We start from the raw sequence: 15,636 nt of genomic DNA, 5'->3' as shown, positions 1-15,636 counted from the left end.
TGATAAGGATATCTTAAACGGTCCTAATTATCGGGCTTGAAACCGACGGTACTAATGAATTGTCTTATCTAACAACTTTCTGTACACAATATATATATATATATATATATATATATATATATATATATATATATATATATATATATATATATACTAAAAGAAGTACCCGTTGTTGATTGGGTTAAAGAGAGATCCTTCAAAAACTGGATTCTATTTTATGTAACAATATGTATAACTTTTAAAGTTTTTTAAATTGATATTTATTTTCCCTTTCGTCGTATAGATATACAGGCAAACAGACACTCAGACGTCGAGTTTTATTACATCGTCATATAGATGTACGGACACACAGACAGATCTGGTATCGCTCGGATCGTCTTTGTGGGGGCTGGGAACAATCGCTTAAACGAACATAAATGGGGCAGTTGCGGGAATCTTTATTGACACAAACGCATGAACACTAATTAAAGTTCCCCATTTTAAATGACTCCCATTGGGCCCCAGCTTTATTGTTGGGAGTGAGCGATGTAACCCTACTCGCTCTTTCCATAATGGGTTATCATGGCAAGTTCGGTAACTCTACGTCAAACAGCGTAACCGTGCATTTATAAGTGACACCACTTGTGCCCCACTCCCGTTGGTGAGGGTGAACGGTGTAACCCATCAAAACTTCAACCACCAAATGGTTGTTGACACTGCCATATTTGGTTACTCTACGAGTGTACATCAAATGGTGTGAGCGTGCACAGGGTTTCTAGTTATAAGTGACCACTGGTATCTCAATCTCTATGGTGGATTATCCTGCCAAATTTGATAGCTGTACGCGAAATGGTGTGAGCGTGCATACGCCCCCCTTATAAGTGACCTCCACCTTGGGGGGCCCTCTTTATCATATCCATTTCAGATCCTTAATTATTTTAGGCCTTCTTTTTGTCGAATGAGTTACAGCTTTTGCAAAATTATCACTCTCGAGAATTTTGTGGAGAATCTTAGTGATGTGAGTGATGAACATGTATTATATATTCGCTTTGGCCGGTCGTTCAAATGTGCTTTTCTATCTATATAATTGCTTGGTCTACGTTTGTCACTAGTCTACTATGTGTACACACTGACAGCATTTAAAACACAGAACAGCTGATCTATAAAATAATATTTTGTTTTATTTCACGCCGACAACAGTTTTGAATTTACAGTTGTCACAGGTGTTTGACATCAGTGAAGGCGCGTGGGGTGGCATGGATGTTTGGCGGTTAAGAATTTGTCAGCTTGTTCTCTGTCTTCACAACCTCGTTTTCTCTTGTGTCGATTTATATAAGTATTTTTCCCTGGAATGTTGAATATTTCCCATTGTGTATTGTTTCAAACTCTTTGACCGATATCCTCTAAAATATTTCTGGTCAAATAATACATTCTAATAGACAATTGTGGAAAGTCCCGCATACCTCAAATGGATCAATCTGCGTGTATGGCAGATATCGAATGCTTCTCTTCCCAAGTCACTTGCCAAATATCCAACACATGGCGAGAGATTTCATCAGAATATTTCAGTGATAGAGAAACATTTTAAACGAATTTTGGCATGTTAGTAGACTACTGCTGAAATTAAAAAGGAAAGATGACACACAAGAGGGTAGAGAAGACAAATATTTTTGCTTTTTTTTTACAAGGAAATCACCACTTATTAAAACCCGAAGGCCACTCGAGGATAAGGGTTGATGAATGTAAGGTGGTACTGTAGTAATCGTTAATGGTGTAGATTGGGTAGAACTTGGATTATTTAAAGAGAAAGCTCAACAAGAAGTTGTTTACATTGGACTTAAAAACTACCACATTGTATTCGGCCGGGAAGCAGGCCAGTGGAACAGTGTTCCAGAAGTAGGCAGTTCTAGGAAAGAGACTTTGTTCATAGTAGCTGTGTTTAGATTTAGGCACAGATAGAGAGTGGAGGAAATTATTGATAGTGTTTGTAGCTAGTCGAGTGTTTTTGTGAAAGTTTGGCAAATGGGGAACATAGATTGGAGCTCAGACGAGCACGATTCTGAACTTTTTATTTATGACCAATAATAAATATGATTTAAAGTGCATGAAAACGGTGCCTAATCTCGAGAAATAAAGGTCAGATTTAGTATCAGGAATTTTTTCTTAACCCGAAACAGGTTTTTTTTATGTGGTATGTACTTTTTAAAACCTGACATTTGTTGTAAAGTGTGCAAATAAGCCCGTACTGGGACGGGTATTTTGTCTAGTACATATGGTGTGTGTGTGTGTGTGTGTGTGTGTGTGTGTGTGTGTGTGTGTGTGTGTGTGTGTGTTATTAATGTAGAGATTTGAATAAGTTTATGTCAAGGGCAAGTAATGAAGTAAAGAAATAGACTAAGTTGATATCTGAATTATATAAACAGTTATTAGCCCCCCCCCCTCCGCAAACCAGTTTATAGGTGTAGGCAGAAATCGGGAGGATACGAGGGCGTGATGAGTCATACATAGCCAGAAACTGATAGTTTCGCTTACGTTTAACCTGCCAGCTACAAAACAAACATCCACCGCTGCCACAGTTCAGGTTATAACCTTCTTTTGTGTGTGTGTGTGTGTGTGTGTGTGTGTGTGTGTGTGTGTGTGTGTGTGTGTGTGGCTCTCTTTCGCCCGTTTTTACTTTAAATACTAGAGTATGTATAGGTGTGTGTATGCGGGGATTATTCCACTTTTCCTCTCCCAACGACCGAGTTTTTTTTTTCTCCTTTTTTTTATTTTTCTATCTAGCTATTTAACCGTTTAATTTTTTAAAGGATTGAGAAAGTCCCGTGTATAAAAAAGAAAGTAATAAAATGAAAACCTGATGTCACAGTAGCCGGGTGGGTGATTACTAACCCCAAGGTCATACATTATATTCTAAGCCTTGTTTGTGTAAGACACTCGAATAATTCATGTGGTTAGTTGGTCGGTTGGTGGTTGAGTTTTATGGCATGCAAAACGTCGTTGGGTCCCTATTCACGAGGATAGAGTTAGATAAAAAGCCGGTTTTTAATGTGTGAAAAAGGGAACTCTACGTGGGGAAAAACAAAGATGTTTTCCTTCACTGGTTGAGGACAGAACTGATGACGTGTAGTATTAGAACAGATACTACACTTCGTCCTACTCTGCATTTATTTGCTTCACCACGAAAGCCAAATGTGACACAAGGCCGTTTCTAATGTGAAGAAAAACCAGCTCGCCAAAAGGGGCACTCTGGCAGGTACAAAAATACAAATTGCGTTAATATAACAGAGCTTCCTTTTCACTGACTGCATACAATGTGTTGGTCCCGTGTGTAAACGTGTGCAACTGCAACATTACAGTAGTTTTTGATGGAAACCTAGTTATAGTTATAGTATGGATAAAGTATTAATTAAAAAAATGCCATTCCGTAAAGTGGGTATCAAAGTCAGTTGCCAGGGTCGCTGGAAAAATGGTAGGATCATTCTGCAGCTCCAGAAGATATCTCACCCCTGATACAATTCTTTATCTATATAAAAGCCAAATACGTCCAAGGATGGAGTACTGCTGCCACATCTGGGCAGGAGCTGCTAAAAACAGCCTATCCTGCCTTGATAGAGTACAAAATAGGCTTCGTGGCTTAGTGGGTGATGCCTTTTTCTCGCCCGTAGAACTCTGTTCCGTTTGCCTGTTTCCCACCTGACTACAACCTGAATGTCTTCAAGTCCAACATAAACAAATTCCTGATGAACCGCCCCCTTAAGTAAGACACTTTATCAAATCTCCAATACTGACGTACTGTATACGCAATAAACCTTATCCCCGAGTGGCTTCCGGGCCTTGATAAGTGGTGACTACTTTGTAAAAAAAATAGTCTGTCAAGACTGAATGAAACTGCCATTTTCAGGGTAACTGGAGAAAATTATATGATTATTTTCTAACTATAAAAGTCTACTTTTTATTAATAATCGCCTGTAGAGTGGTCCCTTTCTGTACTTTAATGAAGATGATTTTCTGTTTCTGAGTTTTAAATCACTGGAAAACATTAAAAATAATTTCCGAGACATTAACTGAAATATATCCTTTTCTATGTGATTAATGTTGCCAGATCATGATGTCTGAAGATATCAGCTTCACGATCTCAAGTGCAGCAAACATTGATTTTATTGTTTTTTTCCATTTACTTGGCAAAACTCAATCATGTTCCGCAAAGACAAAAACAACGACAACATTTTCCTGTACAAAACAACCAAACCAAACACCACGAATAAATATTTGAAGATATAAACAACTTGAATATTTGTTTGCGGACTGTTATCCTCATCTTCATAATTCTTTCACCACATTTCGACCAACTATTCCTCTGGCCTTCTTTGTGACCCGTGACGCAGTGGATAGAGGCGTTGAGTTTTATGGTTCCAGGTGAGCATTGTCTGAAGATAGCAGTTTCAATCCTACTCAAAGCAGGACGGAAGATTAGTTGGCCCCCCCTCCCCCCCAAAAAAACGTGATGAAACAAAGGATGAAATACTGTTGCCATATCTGGGCAGGAGCTGCTAAAAACAGCCTATACTGTCTTGACAGAGTACAAAATAGACTTCGTGGCTTAGTGGGGGATGCCCTTTTCTCTACCCTGCAACCTCTCTCCCACAGAAGAGACGTTGCGAACCTATCCTTGTTTTATCGTTATTTCCATGGCAGGTGCTCGTCTGAACTCCAATCTCTGGTCCCCCCTCGTCAATCTTTCACGAAAAATACCCGTCTAGCTGAATCCACTGTGAAAAATTTCCCCCACTCTATATCTGTACCTAAATCAAAACGCGGATTCCATGAACAAAGCTTCTTCCTTAGAACTGCACGCCTGTGGAACTCTGTTCCGTCTGCCTGCTTCCCACCTGACTACAACTTGGATGTGTTCAAGTCCAACGTTAACAAATTCCTAATGAACCGCCCCTTAAGTAAACACTTCATCAAATCTCCACACTAACAATGTACTTGCAATAACCCTTATCCCTGAGTGGCTTCCGGGCCTTGATAAGTGGTGATCACTGTGTAAAAAAAAAAAAAAAAAAAAAAAAAAAAAAAGGCAGTTATTACTGAGAATACATTTAAGACATTCAGCATTCTTATCCCGTCACGGCTAACCACCTAAAAAAGGCCAGAGGAATGGTTGGCCGAAACGTAATAAAACAACAACAAAGATAAAGATGAGAATAATAGTGTGCAAATAAATAAATACACAAATCATCTCAAAGGATTCCAATAAAAATTAATATACAAAGGACTTGTACCTAAATAATTGGATTCGACATTAAAACAAAACAATCCAAACTTTTTCAGGCAATTATCATCGCTAATTAATGTGATTTCACAAGAAAATATTCAAGGTTGGAATACATGGAAATGAAACCTTTAAATTTCTGGGATTGTGCGTTAGACAAACGGAAGATGGGATTATTATAAACAAAATAATTATGTGTCATTTATTTCTCCAATAGATATAAAGAAAGGAAGATCCTTAAGAAAAAAAATGATGAGCTGAGTGAAGAGGAGAAGACAGATTAAAAAAGACTAAAAGGTCAAATGATGTGGGTATCTACCCAGACCCGACCTGATGTATCATTTGGTATGTGTAGCATGAGTAATACTGTAAAATTTCGTCCAACTTGCAATTATTTTTAATCCGTCACTTCGGCCGATATCTGTGACGTCTAAGTGTCAAACGCATTTTCGTATGTTTTGTGGCAATGACAAAAATACTACTGGGCCCTGTTTTCCCTTGGGTAAATCCGTGGAAATAGACCATATTCTTATGTCTTGCTTCTACTCTGCAAAATTGGTGTCTGTTTCGTAAAGGACGCCATCTTTTTTTTTTTTTTTTCAAGGTGGTCATCACTTATCAAGGCCCGGAAGCCACTCGGGGATAAGGGTTATTGTAAGTACAGTATGTTAGTGTGGATATTAAAAGTGTCTACTTAAGGAGGCGGTTCATTAGGAATTTGTTTACGCTGGACTTGAAGACATCCAAGTTGTAGTCAGGAGGGAAGCAGGCAGACGGAACAGAGTTCCACAGGCGTGCAGTTCTAAGAAAGAAGCTTTGTTCATGGAATCTACGTTTTGATTTAGACATAGATAAAGAGTGGGGAAAGTTTTTGACAGTGGATTCAGCTAGACGGGTGTTTTTTGTAAAAGATTGGTGAGGGGGGGGGGACTAGAGATTGGAGTTCAGAGGAGCACCTGCCATGGAAATAACGATAAAACAAAGATAGGCTTGCGACGTTTCTTCTGTGGGAGAGAGGAGGCAGGGAAGAGAAAAGGACATCCCCAACTAAGCCACGAGGTCTATTTTGTACTCTGTCAAGGCAGGATAGGCTGTTTTTAGCAGCTCCTGCCCAGATATGGCAGCAGTATTCCATCCTTGGACGTACTTGGCTTTTATAGAGATAGAGAATTGCATCAGTAGTGAGATCTTTTTTTCAATTGTGTTTCAACGTAAGTTGAATAGATATGATCAATGTCACACGAAAGAATACGCTCTGCTACCAATGTTAGTTCACTTAGTACATCCCACGATGTGATATAAACACATGTTACTGTTAGTCGGACGCTATATTGAATATCTACTCGAGACAAGGGGCATAACTAAATCTATAGAAGGCCACCAAGTTCGATAACTCCAACTTTAACACAGTACATATATTCCATAATGAAAGGAAAACATTGAGATTGTCTCTCCTCTATTCGACCACAACAAAATTGGACGTCATCAAGTGATCAAATGTCAGTCGGATGACCTTCCTCAGAGTTACAGTTAGTTGCAGTTAGGTTAAGTAACAGTTAAGCCCTTAAGAGTTAGCCTCCGTTTAGCAGACCTTTTCATAGCTAAAGATTTGTCAAATTATCTTTGTTTTCACTTTGTTTTAATAATTGGATTTTTGTCGTTTCCTAACTTTAAAGTCAAATTACGTATAGGCTATTTATTGAAACTTTTTAATCAGCTCCACTCCAAACAACAACAACAACACATTTTTTTTTGTTATTCAAGGTGTATAAAACTGTGTAGAAATATTCTTGTGGTATGTGCAAGAGTGAATTAGTTACGATGGCCAATTTCGTTTTTTTTTTTAATGTTTTTACGTTGTAATATACTTCAGTAATTTCATGAACCTAACCAACAACTTCCTTCGTGACCCCAGATGGAGATGAAAGAGGATTTCAATAACGTTAGAATCTGTAAAACAGTCAGCTTTTATTGAAGTTTATTCGTACGTTCTAACTGTTAACAAATCAGTTTCTATAACACACGCAAATAAACATTGAATTTTATATATAGAGAGAGATTTATTTGGGCTTTTTTAAAAATCGATCCCCGCCCGCTAAAATGCGGTGTGAATCTGAAGGGTAAATGATCTTTTCGTATATATAAAAACGAATTGGTTACGACAGCCAATGGTAAATAATACGACAACCATTAAGTAATTAGCCTTTCATTCAGCGTTTTTTTTTTTTTTTTTGTTTTTGTTTTTTGTTTTTTTTTGTGAATTCTATCACAGTTTTTTTAATTGTAAAACTGATTTAGTCATCTGCGTTAGCCTGAACAGTTGGTTGCGATTGGTTTGACCTTTCACATTGGACATGAAATTTGACGATTAATGATTATATGTTGCTATTCAGAACCGTGCAGGTGTTTTCGCCAGTTGTCATTTAAACACAAGAAATATGACCTTTTAGTCATACTTGAAATCACCAGTTTCGAATGACAAAACTGAAAACGATATTTGTCTACACTTCTAACTCAGAAGTCTATGAATCTCTCTTTCACTGTTTTCCGATTAATTTAATGAAATTAACCGATTAATTAACACAATTAATTTAAATAAATTGAGCAATTAATTTAATTAAATAACCAATTAATTTAAAACAATTTAATTTAATTGAACAATTTAATTAAATTAAACAATTAATTTAAAATAATTAATTTAATTAAATTGAACAATTAATTTAGTTTAATGAACCAATTACTTCAACTAAGTTAACCAGTTAAGTAACTAATAATTAAATTAATTAATAAATTTAATTAAATTAACCAATTAAATTCAATTGACCGATTGATTTAACTAAATTAACCAATCAATTTAACTTAATTAATGAATATCGCACCAGTAAAATACCCCCATTGTATCACATGTATTCATTATATGAATTGCACGTGTTCTTTGTATTATCAAACTATTTAGGAGAGTCGTATACTATTATATGTTTACAGGGTCTTCCGTGATTAAAAAGGTCTGTTTTTCTTTCTTATGTAAATGATTGTTACACTTTTTCTGTGTCGAAAGACAATGGATATCCCATGCACAAGGAGTATAGTGAAGCAAGAGTTGCACAGTTCCATAACTGAACTAAACCGACACAAGCTGCGTCCACTGGCAAAAAAGAAAGCCAGGACAACTGTAAATAATGCCAGGATGGGCAGAGAAAGACTGGTGTTATTTCAGATTTTCTTTTTTCTAGGCTAGTTGCAAGGTCTGTCTTATTATTGAATACAAGATGAAATAAATGTTATACGGATTCATAACTTTTCCAGGGGTATCAGAAATAGTGGTGCCTTAACTACAACTGTTGTGTAACTGGTGTGTGTATAACATATATATAGAAATATATATGAATTCGTGTATTCTCTAGTGGTAAAAATGTTCTAATGAATGTGTGCATACGGTGTAGAAATATTAATTGTCCTGCATGTATATAAATTGGTCGTTATGTGTGCGGGCACTTTTTCACCAACACATGTAGTTAATAAACGTGATACATAAACCCTTCGGGAAAGCTTTTTACAATCAAACGATAGCAATATGCCTGCCTATTTGAGACCAAGAGAATCGCACACCTTATTGGTCCAAACTCCTAAAAGAATGTCATAACAACGAGTTATATTTACATGGGTTTTATTCCTCTTATAGATTCCCTTGTCAGAGTTTTGGCACACTGAGTTTCTTTCTACATTTTCATTGTTCTCTGTCCGTTTTCAACAGAGGCGTCCACACCTCTGTACGTTAACGCGTTTCTCATCAACTCCTTAGTTTGATATCTGCTAACTTACTATTACGTCAGCAGACCTCAACCACATGTTCAAAGACGCAAAACGTGTAATCTCTCACGTAAACCTAAATTTGTATACTTCTAACCAAATTTCAATTCTACTTTAAAATTCCTAAATCGACTTTGCTTATCTAATTTCTGCTTTAATTCCTAACTAAACTTCAAGCTGTAAATACCATTTTCCAAAATTTAATTTTTTATTTTTCTAATGATAATAGTAGACTAGATTACCTGGCGTTACCAATATTTAACACAACACGGACTAACCCTCGTCTATAACCACCAGGCTGCTTCCGTATTTAAAAAACGAGTGTATGATATCTATTACGTCACAAAGAGACTCTGCTCTGGCCGCGTAGTATTTTCGAATGCGTAATTTGATCTAAAAATACTTTATTAAAAAAATAAACGAATCGAAGAAAAGGTCGTAGGAGGTTGATTCAAATACAAAGCAACTGTTTGTTAGACGCCGGCAATGGTGCGTGTAAAAAGGAAACTTAATCGTTTATGAAGGCCGACTGAAGCAACCATTGATCTGGAACTGATATCAACGATAAAAGAAGAAAAAACTAAGGATTGTTGTTAAATGAGACGCCATTCTACAAGCTTATGGGAGTGGAACATTTGGGAGAAAGAAAGGGGGCAAAGCGACAAGTAAAGAATATAATATATATATATATATATATATATATATATATATATATATATATATATATATTAACACACTAGGAGTTTTTACACAGGCCATCATCAAAGAATTTTCTTTGAGAACAACCAGTGATGTTCTCTGGAGTCTGAGTGACAAGTCTCCTAAGCGTTCCAGTACTCTTTACCTCTTTCGATAACATTTTAAAATTAATTTTCTTTATTGCAACAGCCGTTTATCATTGATTTATCATTGATAGCGACCATTGGTCTTCACTGGAGTTTGAGTGGCAATAAGCCATCCCAAAGACCCAATCTTCCTCATACTCAGTCAGTGGAGATCTCGTTAGTGCTTTTTCTCCTCGGTCTTTCAATCCTCCTTGACCTCCCTATGTTGTTTGGTGTAGTATCAGTTGATGCCGTCCCATTTGGTATTATACTGTTTCAGTTTTCTTGATTCCATGTAGCGTTTCCTTATGTTTTATCTCTGTAGTAGTTTCTATATGTCTGGCTTGCACCAGTGGCTCATGTGTATTTGTTTCCGCATTTAAGTGTTTTCCTTAATATTTCAACTATTTTCATTATTGTTATCTGTTGTATCTTCTCAGCCATTCATTTAATTTCAATATTTTTTTTTATTATTTTTCAAATTTTTCGGAATTATTCCTAGTGCTCCTACTTTTATCGGTATTATTTTATTCTTCATTTTCCATATCCCTTTCACCTCTCTGGTCAATTCTGTGTATTTTTCTACTTCTCTGATCCTTCATATTCACCTTACAGTCTGCTGGAACAGCTAAATCTACGATTTGGCAGGACTTTCATTCTTGTTAAATATTATGACATCTGGTCTTCTTACTTGGATAGCTTTATTTGTTTATACATCCATGCTCATAGGATTTTATAATTTTCATTTTTAAATACTGCTGTTGGTTTGTGCTTGTACCATTTGTCTGGGCGGTTAAGATGTAGTTGTTTGCATAATTCACAGTGTACTGCCTTCCCAACTTGATCCTATTTATTCTTGCATTCTTTCGGTGCTAGTTTACTGCATTCGCTTATTATGTGGTTTATCGTTTCGTCTCTTTGTCTGCAGAGTCTGCATTTGCTATTTTATTGTGTTTTGCTGGTCATTGCTTTGATGTGGTTAGTCCTTATTACGTTGTCTTGTGCAGCTATTATTAGGGATCCAGTTTCTCTGTTTAAGTTTTCTTTTTGTAGCCATGTCCAAGTGTGTTCGTTAATCTCATCTTTTGTTATCCTGATGAGTCGTTTCTCTTCCCATTTTTCTTTTCCCTTTTTATTTCTTGTCACTACGCTTTCTGTTTTGTTCATTTCTTTTCAGTGTCTTTTGCTATGGTAATTATCCTTTCGTGTTCTTCATTATGTAGCTTTCTAATTCTTTTTTTTGTGTCAGCCACACAGTCTTCCATACAAACTAGTCCTCTTCTTTCGTTTTTTCTTTTCATGTATAGTCGGTCGCCATCATCCTTTGGGTGTAGTGCATGGTCATAAGTTTCCTAGTCTTCTGGTTGAGATGCCTTTTTCTTTAATCCAGTTTATAAACGGTGCAGAGTATCTTACTAGTGATACTCCCTACATGTTTATACCTTTTATTAGGTTTTTGCTGTATAGTTTAGTTTCGAGGTGTTTTCTGGTATTCAGAGGTATTCCTTTTTAATTTTCTCTTTTATTTCTGTTGCTTTGATGGTGTCTGCTTTCAATACTCCTAAATATTTGTAGACGTCTTGTTCCCCTAGTGCGCTCATCCCCGTTTGGTTTGGTAGTTCCATGCCTTCTGTTGTCTCCAGTTTTCTACTTATTATAACTAGCAATGCACACTTTTCCATACCGAATTCCATTTGGATTTCCTCTCTGAACATTCTGATTGTGTGTAATAAACACAACGAGAATCTTCAGTGTCTCTAGTTCCTTTTTGGTTCTTGCAAAATGTTTCGTCCATGTACCTCAGGTATTCAATTTTTTATGTGTATTAGTAAGCTTATATCCAGGTTGGCATTTTATTAAAATATTGTTAAGGAATATCATGGATATGATGAAAATAATGGTGATAGGCATACTCCTTCGAAGGTACTGCTTTGCATTTTAATTTCTGCCATGTATTGCCAGTTCAAGTCTCCATGTTTTCATTACATTTTCCATCAAATTTATAATCTTGCCTTAGATTTTTTTTACATTTTCTTGCCTTGGATTACATTTTCAGACATTCTATCATCTATGCTTGAAGGATCCTGTCGTACGTTTCTTGTAGTCGATGCATGCCATGGCCGTATTTATTTTTCTACTTTGTACCTCCTTCAGCATCTTTTGGTCTATGTATAGTAGATCATGTGTTCAACTTTTCCTTTTTGTGGCATCATTTCTGTTCCTCGGGAAATAGCCCACGATTATTAAGGGAATTTGTTCTCTCAGCTGTGCTGTTTGTATTTTTCCCGCGGTAGATAAGCATGTTATAGGCCTATAGTTGATGGGGGGGGGTTCCTTTTACTGTGTCTTTTCGTTGTTCTACTTTTGTTTGATTATCCATTCTAGCACGTCTGCTTCGGTGATACATCTTTTCAGATTTTGAATTATTATTATTATTATTATTATTATTATTATTATTATTATTATTATTATTATTATTATTATTGGCTCACCTGGAGCTTTCACACGAGTCAGCAAACGATCTGATTGGAGCCCTGTGATGTTCTCTGGAAGCTGAGTGACAACAAGTCTCCCCAGATGCCCAGCTGCTCTCCCCTCCTCCTTCTATAGCATTTGCAAATAAATTTGCGTCATCGCAACAGCCGCTTACCATTGATTTCTCGCTGGCAGTGGCCATTGGTTTATACTGGAATTTGAGTGGCACTAAACCTCCCCAAGATTATTCACTCACTAGGAGTTTTCACACAGGTTAACATCAACGATTTCTTTTTGAGAACAACTTGTGGTGTTCCCTGGAGTCTGAGGGACAACAAGTCTTCCCAGATTTCCAATACTCACCACTTTCTGATACCTGTTGCAAATTGATTTGTATCAACTCAATAGCTGTTTATCATTGGTAGCGAGCATTGATTTTCACTGGAATTTAGGTGGTAAAAAACCTCCTCAAGGCCCCAGTCTTTTTCCCACCCATCCAGTAGCGGTTTGGTTAGTACTTTCTCTCCTCAGTTTTTCCATCCTTCCTGACTCTCCTCACTTATTTTGTGTGGCACTAGTTTATGGTAACATACATACAAAAAGGGAGAAGGAAAAAATCAAGAGTGCAAGGGGGAGTTAACTTATAATTATACAATTTCAGTTTTCATGATTCCGTGTGATGTTCCTTTGTGATTTACATCTGTAACATTTTCTATATGTCCAGTTTGTGTCTGTAGTTCATGTGTATTAGTCTCTACATTCAAGGTTTTCATATTATAATTTCAGCCGTTTTCGTTATTGTTTCATTAATATTTCAGCTGTTTTCATTATTATTAATATTTCAATTGTTTTCATTATTGTTACCCATTGTATCTTCTCAATTATCCCTCTGATTCCAAGTTTTTTTGTTGTATTGTCCTTAGCAATCCTATTATTAGTGACGTTATCTTGACTTTCTTCACTTTCCAGAGCCCTTTAAGCTTTCTGGCCCGTTATGTGTATTTGCTCTGCTTCTCTGTCTCCTTGATCTTCACTCTGTGATCTGCTGGAACGGCAAAATCTACAATCTTTTCCTTCTTGTTAACTATTATAACATTCGGCCTTCTTGCTTGGATAGGTTTTAATGTTTGTATGTCTATGTCCAATAGGATCTTGTGACTTTCATTTTCCAGTACTGCTGCCGGTTCTTTTTTTTGTTTATTTTTGTACCATTTGTCTGAGTATTCAAGATGCAATCGTCTGCATAATTGCCAATGTAATGCCTTTCCCGCTTGATCTATTTTTATATTTTCAAAAAAGAAATATTTTCATGTGTTAATAAACAAAACCATTTTTAGACATTTTAGGAGAAATCCAGACTGTTTACTCCACACAACCATCTCCTTTCATCTGAAGACGATCACAGAAAAAATGACACATGAACGATCAAATCGTTAAACATTAAGATTCAGACGGAGAAAAAAAATTATCCGGTGAAAACACAAACATAAAAATACGTCCAAACCAGTCGAGAGAAAATAATAATGTTTGAAGCACTGCAAAATGTTTAAAGGATAAAGCCTAAATGATTTTATGAAGTTAATAGTTCAAAATCAAAGGTAAAAAAAAAACAAAAAAACATTAATATTTTCTATTTTTGGCACAGAAATAAATAATAAAAATGAGTTCTATTAAGGAGTGACCATTTTACGAATGTAGGGAAAATTGGCACAGAAATAAATTTAAAAAAAAAGATCTATGGAATATTCTAAATATTTACCTTCATTTTTGCATTCGGAAGCTGATTCCTATTCAAATGGATCTGAATTCTAAAAAATGGACTTTTTGTATTATTACCTCCTAGGGAACTTTGGATTTACTTTTGACAACCTTGTAACTCTCGGTTCCCTTACAGGATGGAACGATAAAAATATTGCCCGAAAGAAAACAAGATTACAACTTTATTTTAAAACTTTTATTGAAAAAAAAATCACTTCAAGTAACTTGATTATGTAGTAGAGCTGACATCTATTCAAAGTAACCGTCTTCAGCCTCAATCACTGCCTTGATACGGGTCCGGAACTAAGAGCATGTCTTTTCCACAAGCACGAGTGGGAGCTCGGCGAATACTCGGTCGATGGTGACGATCAGGTTGGCTTTGATGCTGTGGAAGCTCATGTTGGTTATGTTATCGACGTATGACCAAACAAAGTAGTTCAGTGCGTTCAGGTCAGGAGAGGAGGGGGGACAGTGAGAGAAAGGTACAAAGTCGTAGCACTCCTTCTGAAATCAAGCCTGGGTCTCTTTAGACTTGTGAGCTGACGCTGAGTCCTGCTGTCACACCTATGGTCTGCGAGCGACTACCTGTTTGCACTAAGGGATCACCACACTCTTCAGCATATCTAGGTACATTTTGGTGTTGATTTAAAGCTAACTTTGAAGATGTGAAATGGCACGATGTGGCTCTCGTTTGTAACCACACCAAGTCCGTAACCTTGGCACAAAATGAAACACAAATCAATTTGTTTTTCATTTCCTGAGTTGCTGATGATTTGTTTAGATTTATGAAGGTCTTTGAAAGACAAATCTACTGCATTGAAACCATGGTATGTCTCTGAAATTTGTAACATATAGTTTTTTTAATAAATAATATATATATATATATATATATATATATATATATATATATAATTTGATTATTTAGGTGACGGCTCAACAGGAACTTGTTCACAATGAACTTGAAGACGACCATATTGTAGTAAATATATATGTCGATTTTTTTTTTAAACAATAATACGGTTTATAGCGTCTTCAACCTTAGAAATCATAGAAAATCGCGGATATTTTTAGGCGTAAAAGAAATAAACAAATATTATTTATTTATTTATTGTTTTACTTATAAAACAGTAATCTATGAACACCTGTTTCAAGGTACTACGCCAGCTTAGATTGACTGTTTCTAAGATTCGAACCTCACATCGTATGTGTTAAAGTTGCGTCTGTTAATCGTTACGCCACGAAGTCCTAGATGACTTTACATTTAAAAGTGATAAAAATAACACGTCAAGTCATCTAGAACTGAGTGGCGTAGCGGTTAATGTACTTGATTATAATACATGTGGTCTAATCCTCTGGTCTGCTTTGGGTTGGATTGAAACCGCTATCTTCAGACAATGCTCTCGTGGAACTGTAGAGAATCAATACCTCTATCCACTGCGCCACGGACGCCAAAGCATCCCTATCCTGTTGTGGTTAACAACCACCTGAAGAAGGCTAGAGGAATAGTTGGCCAAA

The sequence above is a fragment of the Euprymna scolopes genome, chromosome 15 (assembly GCF_053919585.1).
Source record: "Euprymna scolopes isolate OS-2025 chromosome 15, ASM5391958v1, whole genome shotgun sequence".
NCBI classification, from domain to species: domain Eukaryota; kingdom Metazoa; phylum Mollusca; class Cephalopoda; order Sepiida; family Sepiolidae; genus Euprymna; species Euprymna scolopes.
Note: the sequence above shows the minus strand (reverse complement) of the source record.